This window comes from Sapajus apella, unplaced genomic scaffold (assembly GCF_009761245.1).
Source record: "Sapajus apella isolate SASKATOON/1434 unplaced genomic scaffold, GSC_monkey_1.0 scaffold66, whole genome shotgun sequence".
Lineage (NCBI taxonomy): Eukaryota > Metazoa > Chordata > Mammalia > Primates > Cebidae > Sapajus > Sapajus apella.
In genome coordinates this window covers 10,023,986-10,040,642 of record NW_022437006.1, presented here as the reverse complement: position 1 = coordinate 10,040,642, position 16,657 = coordinate 10,023,986, and the positions used below count along the sequence as shown (strand labels likewise).

The 16,657-nt window shown below is 37.2% G+C and overlaps 1 protein-coding gene across 4 annotated transcripts in view; it reads left to right on the top strand.

The window, feature by feature from the left end:
* Window positions 1–16,657, top strand: part of SCAF11 (SR-related CTD associated factor 11) — a 78,660-nt gene that overhangs the window by 9,394 nt on the left and 52,609 nt on the right. Inside the window, exon 2 of one of the 4 annotated variants that reach the window (XM_032248386.1) lies at window positions 13,632–13,767. The exons of the other annotated variants lie outside the window; for them this stretch is intronic. The gene's annotated coding sequence lies outside the window, so the exon portion shown is untranslated. The remainder of the gene's footprint in view (window positions 1–13,631; window positions 13,768–16,657) is intronic. 4 annotated transcript variants of the gene reach the window in all.

Here is a 16,657-nt window from a genome sequence, read left to right as displayed (position 1 = left end):
AAATGTTAATGACTCAAAAAATTTATAAGCAATCATTCACCTGAAAACCTCATCATAGAAAAGCCTTCAGATAGGACAGTTTTAATGTAATAGGTCATATTTCTTTAGGAACTGTTGTGCATGTCCAGTTACTTAATGAATCAACATGAGTAATGTGAGGGAGATGCGTGAAACAAAATATCTTCATTTTGTTTCAAAACTGCCACAGAATTAGATTTAATTAAAACTGAATGGAGGGTAGACAAATCCAGTTAGGCCCTTTAAAAGGTTTAAAATATAGTTTATTAATATAGTCATTCCAACCATCTTCTGTTATTGTTTGCATTGTTTATCCTTTTCTATACATTTAACCTGTCTTTATTTTTAAAGGGCGTTTCTTGTAGACAGTCATATAATTCATTCTTTCTTTAAAATCCAGTTTGATAACCTCTTTTAATTGGTGTGCACGATTATTTACATTTAATATAATTATTAATGTTTGCTCATTTAGTTCCTTCCTTTTTTAGGAGGTGTGGGGAGAGACAGGGTCTCACTCTGTCCCCCAGCTGGAATGCTGTGGGATGGCCATAATTCCCTGCAACCTTAACTTCCTGGGCTCAAGCAATCCTCCTGCTTTAGCCTCCAGAGTAGCTAGTACTACAGGTACATGCCCCTACACTCGGCTAATTTTTTAAATTTTTGGTAGAGATAGGTGTCTCATTGTGTTACTTAACCAGGCTGGTCTTGAACTCATAGCCTCAAGCAGTCCTCCTGCCTCAGCCTCCCGAAGTGTCTGTCCTTTTTTAGATTATATGAATATATTTTGGTATTTTATTTTCAATGTAACCCTTAATTTTTAAACTCTTATATCTCTGTATTATTTTTTAGTGGTTGCATTAGGGCTTCATGGTCCATTTGAGTAGCCAGTAACTATATATGTGAATCTTGAGCACTTGAAATGTGTTAATATGAGTTGAGATGTACTAGAAGTATAAAATACACACTGGATTTTACAAAAAGAATGTAAAATAGCTCATTAAACAATTATTACATTGATTACATCTTTAATAATGTTTTAATTGATTACATGTTGAAATGATAATATTGTGTACATATTGGAATCCGCCATTCAATCCAGCAGTCCCACTAGTGAGTATCTACCCAAAGGAAAATAAATCATTGTATGAAAAAGACACATGCACGCACATGTTTATAGTAGCACAATTTGCATTTGCAAAGGTATGGAACCAACCTAAGTGCCCATCAACCAACAAGTAGTTTAAGAGAATGTAGTATGTATACACCATGGAATACTACTTAGTCATAATGTCTTTTGCAGCAACTTAGACAGAGCTGGAGGCTATTATTCTAAGTGAAGTATCTCAGGAATGGAAAACCAGATGTATGTTCTCACTTATAAGTGGGAGCTAAGCTATGAAGATACAAAGGCATAAGACTGATATAATGGGCTTTGGGCCGGGCATAGTGGTTCATTTCCGTAATCCCTGAACTTTGGGTGGCCAAGGTGGGTGAATCACTTGAGGCCAGGTGTTTGAGACCAGCTCGGCCAACATGGTAAAACCTCATCTCTACTAAAAATACAAAAATTAGCCTGGCATGGTGGCGTACACCCGTAATCCCAGCTACTCCAGAGGCTGAGGCATGAGAATTGCTTGAGTCTCGGAGGTGGAGGTTACAGTGAGCCAAGATCACGCCACTGCACTCTATCTAGGCTGGGCGGCAGAGTAAGACTCTGTCTCAAAAATAAATAAGTAGAATGATATAATGGACTTTGGGGACTCAGGGTGAAGGTTGGCAGGGGGTGAGGGATAAAAGACTACGTACTAGGTACAGTGTAACACTGCTCAGGTGACAAGTGCACTAGAATCTTAGAAATCAGCGCTAAAGAACTTAATCCATGTAACCAGGAAGCGCCTGTACCTCAAAAATTATTGACATAAAAATAAATTTTAAAAAATGCTTTTTTCTTCACGTTTGCTTTGTCGCAGTTGATTATGATTTATTTATTTTTTGAGATGGAGTTTTGCTCTTTTTGCCCAGGCTGGAGTGAAGCGGCACGATCTCAGCTCATTGCAACCTCTACCTCCCAGGTTAAAGTGATTCTCCTGCCTCAGCCTCCCAAGTAGCTGGGATTATAGGTGCCAGCCACCGTACCCAGCTAATTTTTTCAGGTTTAGTAGAGACAGGGTTTCACCATGTTGGCCAGGCTAGTCTTGAACTCCTGACCTCAGGCAATCCACCCACTTTGGCCCCCCCACAGTGTTGGAATTATAGTCATAAGCCACATCGTCTGGCCTTTGATTATGATTTATAAGCATGTTTTACTTTTGCATTTATCTTATTTAGTGTTCTCTGAGCTTCGTGAATTTCTAAATTTGTGCTCTTCAAGTTTGGGAGGCTTATGAACATTATTTTTTCAAATATTTTTTTCTGTACCAATTTCTTTCTCTTTATGTTACTCACATGACAAATAAAACTTTTGATTTTGTCCACAGGACCCTGAGACTCTTCATTTTTTTCTTCATTCTTTTACTTCTCTGTTCTTCAGGTTAGGTCATTTCTATTGATTTGGCGTCATGTCCACTGATTCATTCCTTTGCATTTCTATTCTGTTACTGTCGCTTTTTTTAGACATCATATTTCTTATCTCTAAAATTTTAATTTTTATGCTTACTATTTCACTGCTGAGAATTCTATCTTTTCATTTTTTTGAAAGTGTTTATTTTTTTGTCCATGGAGCATAGTTATAATTGCTATTTTAAAGTCCTTGGCCAGGCACAGTGGCTCACACCTATAATCCCAGCACTTTTAGAGGCCAGGGAGGACGAATCATGAGGTTAGGAGTTTGAGACCGGCCTGACCAACATGGTGAATCCTTGTCTCTGCTAAAAATGCAAAAATTAGCCAGGCATGGTGGTGCATGCCTGTAATCCCAGCTACTCAGGAGGCTGAGGCAGGAGAATCACTTGAACCCGGGAGATGGGGATTTGCAGTGAGCTGAGATTTTGGAGGTTACAGTGAGCCGAGATCGTGCCACTGCACTCCAGCCTGCACGACAGAGCGAGACTCTTGTCTCAAGTAATAATAATAATAAAATAAAGTCCTCAGTAATTCCAATATTTGAGTTATCTTGGGGTTGGCAGTTATTGATTGTTTCATTGAGAAATGGCCATATTTTCTTGTGCTTTGTATCTCAAGTAAGTTGGAACTGTATCCTGAACAATATTATGTTATACAGACTGTAGGTCCTATAAATAGTCTTTTAGATATGTTTTGTTTTTGTTTTGTTTTAGCAAACAGTCCATAAGATTCAGACTGTACATTTTGGTAGTTTTTTTGTTGTTTCGTTTTTGAGATAGGATGTTACTCTGTCGCACAGGCTGGAGTGTAGTGGCAAGACCATAGCTCACTGCAGCCTTGATATCCTTGGCTCAAGCGATCTGCTGCCTCAACCTCCTGAGTAGCTGGGACTGCCTGTGTGCACTACCACGCCTGACTAACTTTTTTTTTTTTTTTTTTGGTAGAGATTAGGTGTTGCTATGTTGCCCAGGCTGGTCTTGAATTCCTGAGCTCAAGCAGTCTTCCCACTTTACCTCCCAAAGTGCTAGGATTATAGTTATGGACCACCATGCCTGGCCTCAGACTACAAACTTTGTCTTGCCTTTTGGGGGTGATAGTTCACCTTTAGTTTCAAAGCCTTTGCTGTATTGGTCTGGGTCTGTCCTGTGCTAACTGAATGCTTGCATAGTTCAGCTAAGATGTGTGTAGATTCATGTGGAGAATTAAGGAATCCCCTTGATCAGACTCTCTCCAGGATTTTTTTCCTCCCACCCACCTGCAGTGTCCCCTTTCCTGGCCCTTTTGGCTAGAAACACACAGAAAAATGGGGCTTCTCTCAGACTTTTAGCCACCTGTTCCACTGCCACTATGTAGCCACCCTTAGGACAAAGCTATGAGAGAAAAGATGAAAAATAAAGTAGGAAGACTCAATGCAGTTCACTTCTCCAGATTTTTACTTCCCTCCACATTCCACCTACTTTTATTTATTTCTCAGAGTATAGTACTTAGATGAATACCTTTAGTATTCTGCCTGGATTTTTTGAGGTAGGCTATAGTGGGGGCCTACTTCATATTGGGCAAAACCATATTTGGTAATATATCTGAAAATAAAATTTGAATCAAATATTTATAAAACTTAAAAAATTTGAAAACCAGTGGACTAGGGAGAATACTCCAAATTTTCAGGCTGAATAGCCCTGTGAACAGCCTAGAGTTAATCTGTAACTAGACTAACTGGTTGAGGGGAAATGAGATTTTTAAAAAAGTAGTTATTCAAGGATGACAGATTATATTTATTCCTCAGAAAATGGGAGTATGGTGTTTCAGTTTTTGGATCTTTTTGGGAGACAGGACTCTTAGAGCTCTAAGGGGCTCTTTGTTTAGGGATTATTTTGATGTAACTTTAAGGGACTTGGGTTATTATCAGGGTTATTTCTTTGGCATGGATTTATAAGACTTTTCTAAATTATCACATCATTTAGAGTATTTTGTTTTAGGGCTAAGTTCATTTTTCGTTTTTGACTTTTCATCCCTGTTTCCTTTCTCATTAATATATCTTACTGATATACTTTATGGTGTTGAACAAGTCATTTTATGTGTTAGTCATAACGAACATAGCAGAAGACTGACTAGTTAGAGATTTCACTTGAAAAGGTAGTTGGCAGTTTGTAGCGTTTATAATAAGATTACATTTGGGAGACAATCCCAATATCACTCTATCTTTGAAAGCGTTATTTTGGTCTGAGTTGGTCTCTTCCAAAAACCAACTATATATACTCTTTGACAATATTTATTTTGTTAATTTGTAAATCACCTGCCCTGTTTCTTTTTTAACCTTAGACATTGATACCTAGTATCTTACTAATAACAGTTTTGTTTTCCCTATTAGTGTATTTTGGGAGGGGGAATACTAATGGTGTTTTGGAACCTGGTGGAGCAGGATGGTCTTGATCCAGTTATTCTACTCTCAGGTTCTTTGCACTAAAAGGGCTTGGAAATCACTCACTAGAGGTAATTTAAGAGAATGGAACATAGAGTTAACTGCTATTACCACTGGACTCAGATAAATGTTATTTAATTAGTTACTTAAATACTGTAGGGAGATGGTATTCAGGTGTGTCGTTGGATAACTTACGACCCTTACAAAGCTATTTTGTTAGGCAGTTTAGTGTCATGGTTAAGAGCATAGGGGAGCCTGATTACCTGAATTTCAGTCCCAGCTCCACCACTCGCTAGGTGCTTCCAAAATAAAATGAAGGTAATGACAGTATCGCAGTAAAATGAAGTTAATCTCTCAAGATCATAGTGTTTTTTTAATATGTCATACATAGAGAGAGGGGCTACGTGTAGGTAGAATCATACCTGACAAATAACATGTGCTGTGGTTGTTGAACATATTTATAATTCATTCAAAGCTGTTTATTGGACACTCCCTTGAAGGCATGCTGTTGGATCTGGCAATATAGTGATAAAGAGGGCAGGTAAAAGCTTACCATTTTTGCAGTCCTTTGAATCATTAAGAATATTACCACTTCTTGTTGTTTGAATACTTGTAATTTCTGGTGACTTGTATTAATATTTGTGTTATTTACTGGTAAATTGCTAATGGGTTCCAGTCCTACTACTTAACGCTGGCTTGTTGATCTTGGGCATGTTACTTACTTTCATTGTATGTAAAATTGACATATCTCTTTTACCAGGTTCTATAAAAGTTAAAGGAGATAATTCATGACCTGTGAGAAAGTAGTAGCTAAAAATAATGTGAAAACCTTACACAAAAATCCAGTTTGTGAGTGTTTGTAGCATTTGTAATATGATTACATTTAGGAAAAGAATCCCATTATCTATTTATGCCTTAATGCTAAAGTGGCAGAATTTTCGTTAAGTTTGCATAATATGTAATATAATCAGTATCTGGGTTAAAGTTGTAGTATTTTCTAGGAGTAGGATTGTGAAATGCTTCTTTAAATTATGTGTAAAATATTTACATGAGGGCACATTGATTTACATACGTTTATGTAACATAATTGTGCTTATCTCTGAGATACCTGGAAGGATGAGTTGGTGTTTTAAGATATTCAGATAATAGGCATAGCTAAAGAAAACAGTAGATGTCCTGTTTACTATGCAAAATAATTGCTTTTTCCCCTCTTCGTTTCATAATAGCTACTTGTACCAGTTTTTAAGGGATTAGTATGAAGAAAGTTAACAATTCTCAAGGAATCAGCCAAAGAGTAACTTTCAGCATTTGTGCAAGAGAAACTAATTTCTGGAGTTGAAACTCTGTAATGTAGAGTTTTTAAAATCTTGTTCAAATAGAACAGGGTGAAATTTCAGAATCAGTGTTTTGAACATCATCCCTTTTTTCCTATTGTAGATTACATCCATTCTCATTCTTCTGTAACACGCGTTTGTATGTGGTCATTTATTTTCACTAATTCTGCCCCTTTAACCCTTAGGATTTTTCTGTGGTTTCAGTGTTCCTGCCCTCTGCAAGATTCGTGTTGAAACTTAATCCTGAATTCAGCAGTATTAAGTGGTGGGACTTTTAGGAGGTGATGAAGCTGTGAAGGCTCTGCCTTCATGGATGGAATTGGTCCCTATTATATGGATGGAATTAGTGCCTTATATAAGGGCTGGAGAGAACTAGCAGACCCCTTTTATAAGGCCATCCATGAGAACAGAACCCTCACAACCTAATCACTTCCTAAAAGCCCTACACTTAATACTTGAAGATGCAGTAACAGGTGCCATCTTGGAAGCAGGGACAAGATCCTTACTAGGCACTGAACCTGCTAATGCCTTTGATCTTCCTAGCCTCCAAAACTGTGAGAAATTTCTGTTTTTCATAAATTACCTCAGGTCGTTTTTTTTTTTTTTTTTTTTTTAATACAGCAACACAAATGAACTAAGAGAGCTTTGTTTGTTATTTGCAAGTATTTTCTATGTCCTACATAATTTTCCCATTTCCCTTTATTGGGAGGTGAGCAGATGGACAGGTATTGTCATTTCTGCTCAGAAGTCTTTCCAAGGTACACCAAGTGTTAAAGTAAAAATATAGTTGACAGTTTTCCTGTTTTATTAAAAGGATGGAAATTCACCAGTTCTTCCTTTGCTTCCGTACTTCCGTCCAGAATGCCTTTCTTCTTTTTACTATTCTGCCTGCCATATGTGAAAATACAGTGCTGTTGATCCCAAGTGCTCCTATGATCTTGGGAGGCTTGGTTGTAAAAATGAGTCTGTAACATCTCACTGCTCTTTTGCTTTCTGTCTCTAATAGGCATAAAGTTTAGTTTTCTGTATGTAAACTCTACTTGCCCACACATACAACTCTTCCCTTTAAAGTACCTGCAGTAGGCATTCAGAAATTGCCTGGCGGGAATAAATATAAGAGAGCTTCAGGTTTGACCTTACCATATAAATTAGTTATGTCATTGTACTTTAGTAAATGGGAATGAGAGTCTTGAGTTTAAATGAAGATTACGTCATCAACTCTTTATATTCTGTCCTCCATACCTTATGCAGGGGTGGGATTATTAGACAACAATTGCATAAATATAGTTATCGAAGGACATATACTACTGTTTACAGTTGTTTTTTATTTGGAGAAATAATGGAAGCCTGTCATATATGATAATTTCTTTATCAGACTCTCATGGTAAACTATCCAGGCACATAAAAGGCACTCATTTTTATTTTCTTAAAGTACTGCATTGTAAATATATTCTTCCCATAGAGTAGACAACTGTCACCTAAGAATGTAACCTAACAGAGTGTCACCTAAGAGTCATAATGGAGGCCTTCCTCCAGTGATCCCCCATGCTATCATTATTAGTGTTTTGGAACTGATCTGTTTCTGCAACTCTGCCTTAGAATTTAGTGGAGCTGTTAAATTGAGCCTGTTTTTAATCTCTGTATCACTACAGGTTATAGGTCTCCGTTGTCTCTCAGACCTGTCAGTGCTCCAGAAATGGAGAAAACAGAGAGAAAACATTCAAACACCTCCTCCCCAAGCTCATCTTGTGGCAGTATAATTTGGGTAACTTCTGTGTTGGCAATAGTTATAAGCATTGGAATGACTGAGACTATGAAGTTCACAGTGAAAAAGTGCCTTTCTTGAAAATGTTAACAATTTATATTTTAGTTCATAATATTTTTAAAAAATTGCTTTCATGTTAGTCTTTTTAAGAAAATGTAAATTTTATTATATATGGTAAAATTGAGCTTTTTTGAGGTTTATAGTTCTGTGAATTTTAATACATGTATAGATCTGTTTTGCCACCACAGTCAAGATTTGCAATGGTTCTATCCCTCTCCAAAATCTATTGTGCTATCTCTGTAGTCATATGTCCTCCTAACCCAGGTAACTGCTGACAAGTTCTTCATCAGTATAGTTTTGCATGTAAATGCAGTTCTATAATATGTAGCCTTTTAAGACTGGCTTCTTTCACAAAATAGAACACCTTTAAGATGCATTCAATTTGTTGACTGAAATGCTAGTTCATTTCTTTTTCTTGCTGAGCAGTATTTCATTATGTGATTGACTGTACCATAGTTTTTATTTTGATGAGCAGAATATAAATGTGTTCTTTTTTTGTACTATCTTTGTTTGTTTGTTTTTTGTATCAGGATAATGCTGGATTCATAAAATGACTTGGAAAGTGCTCATCTTCCATTTTCTGAAAGAGATGTGTTGATTTGGTGTCACTTCTTGTTTAAATATTTCGTAGAATTCACCAGGGAAATTACGTGGGCCTAGAGGTTTCTTTTTTGGAAGGCTTTTAACTACAAATTCAGTTTCTTCAAATAGTACTAAGACTATTTGGGTTATCTACATCATCAGTCTGGCAAGAAATTTAAATTGTATTGATATTTTCAAAGAATGAGCTTTTGGTTTTGTTGATTTTTATCTGTTTTTCTGTTCTCAATTTTATTGATTTCTGTTCTCCTTATTTTCTTTCTTCTGCCCGTTTTCTATATATTTTGCTCCTTTTTTAGTTTCTTAACATGAAAGTTTAAATTACTGACTTGAGACCTTTTCTGATAGAAGAAATTTAATATTGTAGTGTTTTTGCTGCATCTCACATGTTTTAACTATGGTTATGTTTGGGTTCAGGTCTGTTTTCTGTGTGTTTCCTCTATTTTTGTTCCTCTGTACCCTCCTTCTTTGGGTTATTTGAACGTTTTTTAGTATTTTAACTGACCAACCTGGACTGATTTGAAGGAAACTGGGTATAGTAGTTACCACTTGTCCATAGGAGCTATGTTTTAAGTAGATGCCTGAAACTACAGATAGTAACAAACTCTACGTATATTATGTTTTTCTATATGTACATATTCATGATAAAGTTTAACTTATAAATTAGGCACCAGAAAGATTAACAATAACAAAATAGAGCAATTATAACAATATACTGTAATAAAAGTTATGTGAATATGGGCTCTCTCTCAAAATATCTTACTGTACTTTACTCACCCTTCTTGAGATGAAGACAGAGTGACACAAGACATTGACTAATGTTTTTAGTGGTAGCTCTAAGAATTACACATACTTAAAAATTGTAGCCTACTTGGCATTTGTATTTTACCACTAGAAATGAGATAGAGGTCTTGGCCGCCATGTATGTCCCTTTCCTTTTCTCCCTTTATGTTGCAGTTGTCTTGTATTAAATGTACACAATATAGGCATACCTCTTTTTATGTAGTTCCATTTATTGGGTTTTGTAGATACTGCATATTTTACAAATTGAAGGTTTGTGGCAACCCTGCATCAAGCAGGTTTGGTGCCACTTTTCCAACAACTTCTGTTTACTTCATGTTTCTTTCACATTTTGGTATTTCTCACAGTGTTTCAGATCTTTTCATTATTATTATATTTCTTGTGTTCTGTGATCAGTGATCTTTGATATTACTATTGTAATTAGTTTGGGGCACCACAAAGAGCACCTATATAAGGCATAAGTTAATATGCTTACGTGTGTGCTGACTGCTCCACTGATCAGCTGTTCTCTCATCGCTCCAGTTCTCCTCGGATCTCCCTGTTCCTCGACAATATTGAAGTTAGACCAAACAGCCTTATCGCTGATATCAAGAAAGATTGATCTGTGTAGAAGGTCAAACCAATCATAACATTATCTTAACACAAAGCCTAATCCAAAGCAAGGCTCTTACTCTCTTCAAGCCTATGAAGTCTGAGAGGGGCAAGTAAGCTGCAGAAGAAAAGTTTGAAGCTGGCAGAGGTTAGTTCATGAAGTTTAAGGAAATAAGCCATCTTCATAACATAAAAGTGCAAGGTGAAGCAGCACGTGCTGATGCAGAATCTGCATCAGGTTATCCAGAAAGTCTAGCTGACATCATTGATGAAAGTGGCTATACTAAGCAAGAGATGTTTAACGCAGATGAACCAGCCTCCTATTGACAGAAGACGCCATCTAGGACTTTCATAGGTAGAGAGGAGAAGTCAATGCCTGGCTTCAAAGCTTCCAAGGACAGGCTGACTGTCTTGATAGGGGCTAATGCAGCTGGTGACTATAAATTTATAAACTGGGGCTCATTGACCATTCTGAAAATTCCAGGGCCCTTAAGAATTATGCTAAATCTACTCTGTGCTATATAAATGAAACAACAAAGCTTGGATGACAGCACATCTATTTACAGAATGGTTTACTGAATATTTTGAGCTCACTGTAAGAACGACTGCTCAGATAAAGATTCCTTTCAACATGGTATTTAATAATTAACAGTACACCTAGTCAAGAGCTCTGTACCCAAGAGCTCTGATGGAAATATACAGAGATACATTTTCATGCCTGCTAACACAACATCTATTCTTCAACCCCTTGATCAAGAAGTAATTTTGACTGTTAAGTCTTATTCTCTTAGAAATACATTTCATAAGGCTACAACTACTTTAGACAGTGATTTCTTGGATAGATATGGGCAAAGTAAATTGAAAGCCTCTGGAAAGGATTCACCATTCTAGATGCCATGAAGAACTTTCTTGATTCATGGAAAGAGATTAAAATATGAACAGGATTGTGAAGAAGTTGATTCCAACCCTCATGGAAGACTTGTAATGGTTCAAAACTTCTGTGGAGGAAGTAACTACAGAAGTGGTATAAATAGCAAGAAAACTATTATAGAATTAGAATTGGAGCCTGAAGATGTGACTGAATTGCTGCAATTTTATGATAAATCATGAATGAAGAGTTGTTTCTTAGAGATGAGCAAAGAAAGTGGTTTCTTGAGATGGAATGTACTCTTGGTGAAGGTGTTGTAAACATTGTTAAAACAGTACATAAACTTCATTGATAACACAGTAACAGAGTTTGAAAGGATTGACTTTAATTTTGAAAGACGTTCTGCTGTGGATAAAATGCTGTCAAATAACATCTCATACTACGGAGAAATTTTTTGTGAAAGGAGGAGTCTGTCAGTGTGGCATACTTGATTGTGGTCTTATTTTAAGAAATTGCCACAGCCACCCTGCCCTTCAGCAGCTACCATCCTGTGATTAGTCAGCAACCATCAATATCAAAGCAAGACTCCCCACTAGCAAAAAGATTATGACTTGCCGAAGGCTTAAGTGATTGTTAGCATTTTTAGCAGTAAGGTATATTTAAATCAAGTATGTACAGTTTTTAGACATAATGTTGTTGCACTCTTAATAGACTACAGCGTTATATAAACCTTTATGTGAACTGGGAAACCAAAAATTTAATGTGACTTGCTGTATTGCAATATTATTTTATTACTCTGGTCTGAACCTAGACTCATGGTGTCTTTTGGGGTATGTCTGTATTAGAAATCTTATCAGGAAGTGTTATAAATATTTGCTTTTAATGCCAAACATTTTTTAAAGAATTCAAGATGAGAATAGTTAACTATGTTTACCTAGACATTTACTGTGTTGATCTTCCATAATTCCTAATATTATATCTCTTCTGACAGAACTTATATTTAAGATTTTTTTTTTTTTAGAGCTGGAAAAGAGTTCTCATTTTTCTTCCGCTTTGAATATCTTCTGTTTCACATTCATTGCCGAAGAATATTTTCACTAGATAGAGGATGAGTTTGCAGTTCTTTTCCATTTTAGCACTTGAAGGATATTGTTCCCCTTTCTTCTGACTTGCATGGCTTCTGATGAGAAATCACTAGTGATTCAAATTATTAAACTCTCTCCCCCTCATGAGTAATGTATCGTATTTTTTTCTGGGTGCTTTCAAGGTTTTCCTTTGTAATTTTCAGCAGCTTGACTCTAATGTGTGTCCCGGCATGGATTTCATTGGAATTATTCTGTCTGAGGTTTGTGAGAACTTCTTAAACATAGAAGTTTATGCCTTTCACCAAATTTCAGGAAGTTTCCAGCCATTATTTTTTCTTCTTTACTACAGTGATTTTCCTTTTCTTGCATTCTTGACATGAATGTTGGTTTTTTGATATTGTATCACAGGTCCCTAGGCCTTTAATATGTTTTTCCCCAGTATTTTTCTCTTTGTTTTTTAGATTGAGTAATTTCTATTGGTTTATCTTCAAGTTCACTGACGCTTGACTCTTTTATTTCCATTCTGCTGTTAAGTCTTTCCAGTGTATTTTTATTTCCATTCTCCCTTTTTTTAGTTTCCACTTGGTTCTTTATGTCTTCTATTTGTTTGCTGTGATTGTTTGGCTTTCCATTTGTTTCAAAAGTATTTACTTATACTTATTGGAATATATATACTGGCTTTAAATTTTTGTCTACTTGTTAGATAATTCATTTTAGATAATTCACCTAGCTGTGTCATCTTGGTGGTGTTTTCTTTTAATTGTCTTTTCCCATGAGAGTGTTATTTTCCCATTTCTCTCTGTGCCAAGTGCTTCTGGATTGCGTTCTGTACATTTTGAACATTATGTTACAAAACTTTGTCTGTTGTTTAAATGCTATGGGAAATGATGTTTTTGTTTTTATTTTTTGTATTTTTTTTTTAAGAGACAGGGTTTTGCTGTAGCATCCAGGCTGGAGTGCATGGCATGATTGTAGCTTACTGCATCCTTCCACTCCTGGGCTCAAGGGATCCTCTTGCCCCAGTCTCCTGATGAGCTGAGACTGCAAGCACATACCACCATGCTTGGCTCTATATTTTTTATTTTTTGTAGAGAGAGGATCTCCCTTTGTTGCCCAGATGGTCTCTAACTACTAGCTGTAAGCAGTCCTCCCACCTTGACCTGTTAAAGTGCTGGGATTACAGGCTTGAGTCACTGTGTCCAGCAATATTTTTATTTTTACAGGCATTTGATCCAGTTGGGTTCAGGTTGGTCATAAGTTCCAACCAGCTTTCTGTAGGTTGTAGTTTTTTAACCTCAGTTCTGTTTTCACAACTTTACAGTACTATTTGTACTTTTTCAGTATGCATTACCCAGTAGCCAGTCTGTGACGTGTGGAGGTTTATCCTGTATTTTAGTTTTCAGAGTCTGGTAAGCTGCTTGGGTTTAAATCCACATATGTTCAGCTTGGGTGAGTTAGGAGTTCAAAAACAGCTTACTGTTACTTTCTTGAGTTCTTTCCTGTCTGTTATATCCATGCTATTTTCTAGATCCCTGGGACACTCTTTTGTCTTCTGGCCAGAAAATTGGTTTTCATTTACTCCATTTCCCACATCTGTGTCTGGATCCAAGTAACAGGAAGACAAGAGAGAAGTCAACAAGATTGGGCCAGAGTGCTTTTATTTGGTGAGGATGGTTCTTGTCTCTCTCTTTCTTAAGAGTTTTAGGTTCCTGCTGCTGCCATTGTTGTTTCCTCTATTACCCAGCTCATTTAGGAATTTGGACATGAGGAATGAGGAACAGGGAAAGAAAAAAAAAAAAGGGAGCAGTTTACCCCTTCTTTCTGAACATTGGGAGACACTCCTTCCCCGTACCTCCCCCTTATTCACCTTGCTTTATATTTAGAAGAATTCTCTTAGAACTTGCTGTCTGTCATTACCAGTGCCTTGTTACTAGGTTTTAGGCTTTATTAATCCCAGACCAGGAGATTCTGGATGGGGAAAAGGTGGTAAACTTTTTGTTGTTGTTGTCTGAGACAGAGTTTCACTCTTGTTGCCTAGGCTGGAGTGTCAATGATGTGATCTTGGCTCACCGCAACCTCTGCCTCTTGGGTTCACCTGCCTCAGCCTCCCGAGTAGTTGGGATTACAGGCATGCACCACCATACCTGGCTAATTTTTAAAATATTTTTAGTAGAGTTGAGGTTTCTCCATGTTAGTCAGGCTGGTCTCAAACTCCCAACCTCAGGTGATCTACCGACCTCAGCCTCCCAAAGTGCTGGGATTACAGGCATGAACCACTGCACCTGGCTTTTGATGAACTTTCTAAATAAATATATTAGCCTTGAAAAACTTGTTCTATTTTGAATTCAATCTTTATTGTCTGGCTGAGGATTTCTGGCTTGCCTTTCACTTTGAAATGTTTTATTCTTTATTCATTTTACTCTTTTAAAAATGATTTGTTTCAAAAATTAGGTTTTGATCATTGTAGAGCTTAGTGTGAGGTGACATTTATCATGGATTATTTTGGCACTCACTTCCTGTTGCAAACATTGAATGAGAATTTGAGGGACATTCTGAAACATACCCTTCCTGGATTGATATAGGAAACTGATTTTATTAAAAGACCTGTAAGTGTGGGTGACTTCAGCTTATTAATTTTCATTTTATTTAGTAAGCCTCAAGATAATAGGATTATTTGTTCATCATTGAATTGTGCTTGGTCCTTTTCTGAATATAGGTCCATAGTGGAGGAAGTGAATATAAAAGATTACTAGAAATTGCTTTTGTTGATCAACTGCTAACAAGCAGTCAGATCAGTGATAATCTTTTTAGAAACTGAACTAGAAAGTAATTCCGGGAACTGATAGGAAATAGTAACAGAAAGCAGAGCATGTAAGTCTATTAAAACAAATATTGATTAAGAGTTTTTTGAGTTTCATATCAATCTCAGTTTTAGTAGTTATAAAGTTTGGGTGAAATTGAAACTGTTGGTAGAAATGAAAATATGGGAAGAAATGAGTATATGTGTGCTCCAACAAAACTTTAAAAAACAGGCAGCTGGATTTTAGACCGCTGCTCTAATAACGGATAGTAGTCATCCCTAGACATCACTAAAAGAAAATAGCCTTGTTTATCGTTTCTCCATGGAGAATCACATTCTTTGAGGGAGGACCAAAATTTTGGTGAATAAGTGGGAGGAACTTAATGTTTTTGTTTAAGACTAGGATTGAGGTGATAGATCCTGGGTTAGTAGTAATGGCTAACGTTTGATTATTATTGCTAGACAGTATCATGAGCACAAGTTTGCCTAGTGTCCAAGTCTTTAATAATTGAAATACACCACTGAATGCCCCCTCTTTTTTAAATCAAATTTTGTTGGGCAGAGAGTTGAATTTGTGGACCAATTTGTCTTGGATAGAGGATGGGAGATAAAGGATAAAGAGAAATAGACTATCTAAGAGAGGTTCCTGGAGTTATTGTGAATTCTCTGAGGATCTTATGTGAATCAACATAGTATTTAGGATCGGGCATGATGGCTCACGCCTGTAATCCTGGCACTTTGGGAGGCTGAGGTAGGTGGATCATTTGAGTTCAAGACTAGCCTGGCCAACATGGTGAAACCTCGTCTCGTCTCTACTAAACTTATAAAAATTAGCCAGGTGGTGGTGACATGCTCCTGTAATCACAGCTACTTGGGAGGCTGAGGCAGGAGAATCACTTAAGCTTGGGAGGAGGTTGCAGTGAGCTGAGATCACACCACTGTACTCCAGTTTGGGTGACAGAGTGAGACCCTGTCTCAAAACAAAACAAAACAAGAACATGTAGTATTTAGCATCTTCATGAATGGTGCTTCGTCCTTGGCATAAGTGTGCCTATCATAGAGACTTCTCCTACTTTCCCTTTTATTCAACTCTGTCTTTCATTTATCATATCAGTGTTCTTCCATAGTAGGGTCTGTCATGGCAAGATTGGTCTTGGGAGTAGGGTTGGTAATACTGTGATATTTCCTCATGGCCATTTATATTCCTCTTCTTTCTTTGTAACCAGAGAATCTAATTCTACCCTTTTGACAAAATATTACTAGAAGGCTGGGCACAGTGGCACATGCCTATAATCCTGGCATTTTAGGAGACCAGGGCAGGAAGATTGCTTGAGGTCAAGAGTTTGAGACTAGCCTGGGCAACAGTGAGATTCCATGTCTACAAATACAAAAAATTAGTTGAGGCCAGGTGCAGTAGCTCACATCTGTAATTCCAGCACTTTAGGAGGCCAAGGTGGGTGGATCACAAGGTCAGGAGTTCAAGACTAGCGTGGCCAAGATGGTAAAACCCTGTCTCTACTAAAAATGCAAAACTTATCCAGCATGGTAGTAGGCACCTGTAATCCCAGCTACTCAGGAGGCTGAGGCAGAGAACTGCTTGAACTTTGGAGGCAGAGGTTGCAGTGAGCCGAGATCACGCCACACTCCAACCTGGGTAATAGACTCCGTCTCCAAAAAAAAAATTAGTTGAGTATGGTGGTATGCACCTGCAGTCCTAGCTACTTGGGAGAGTGAGCTATGATCATGCCACCAAG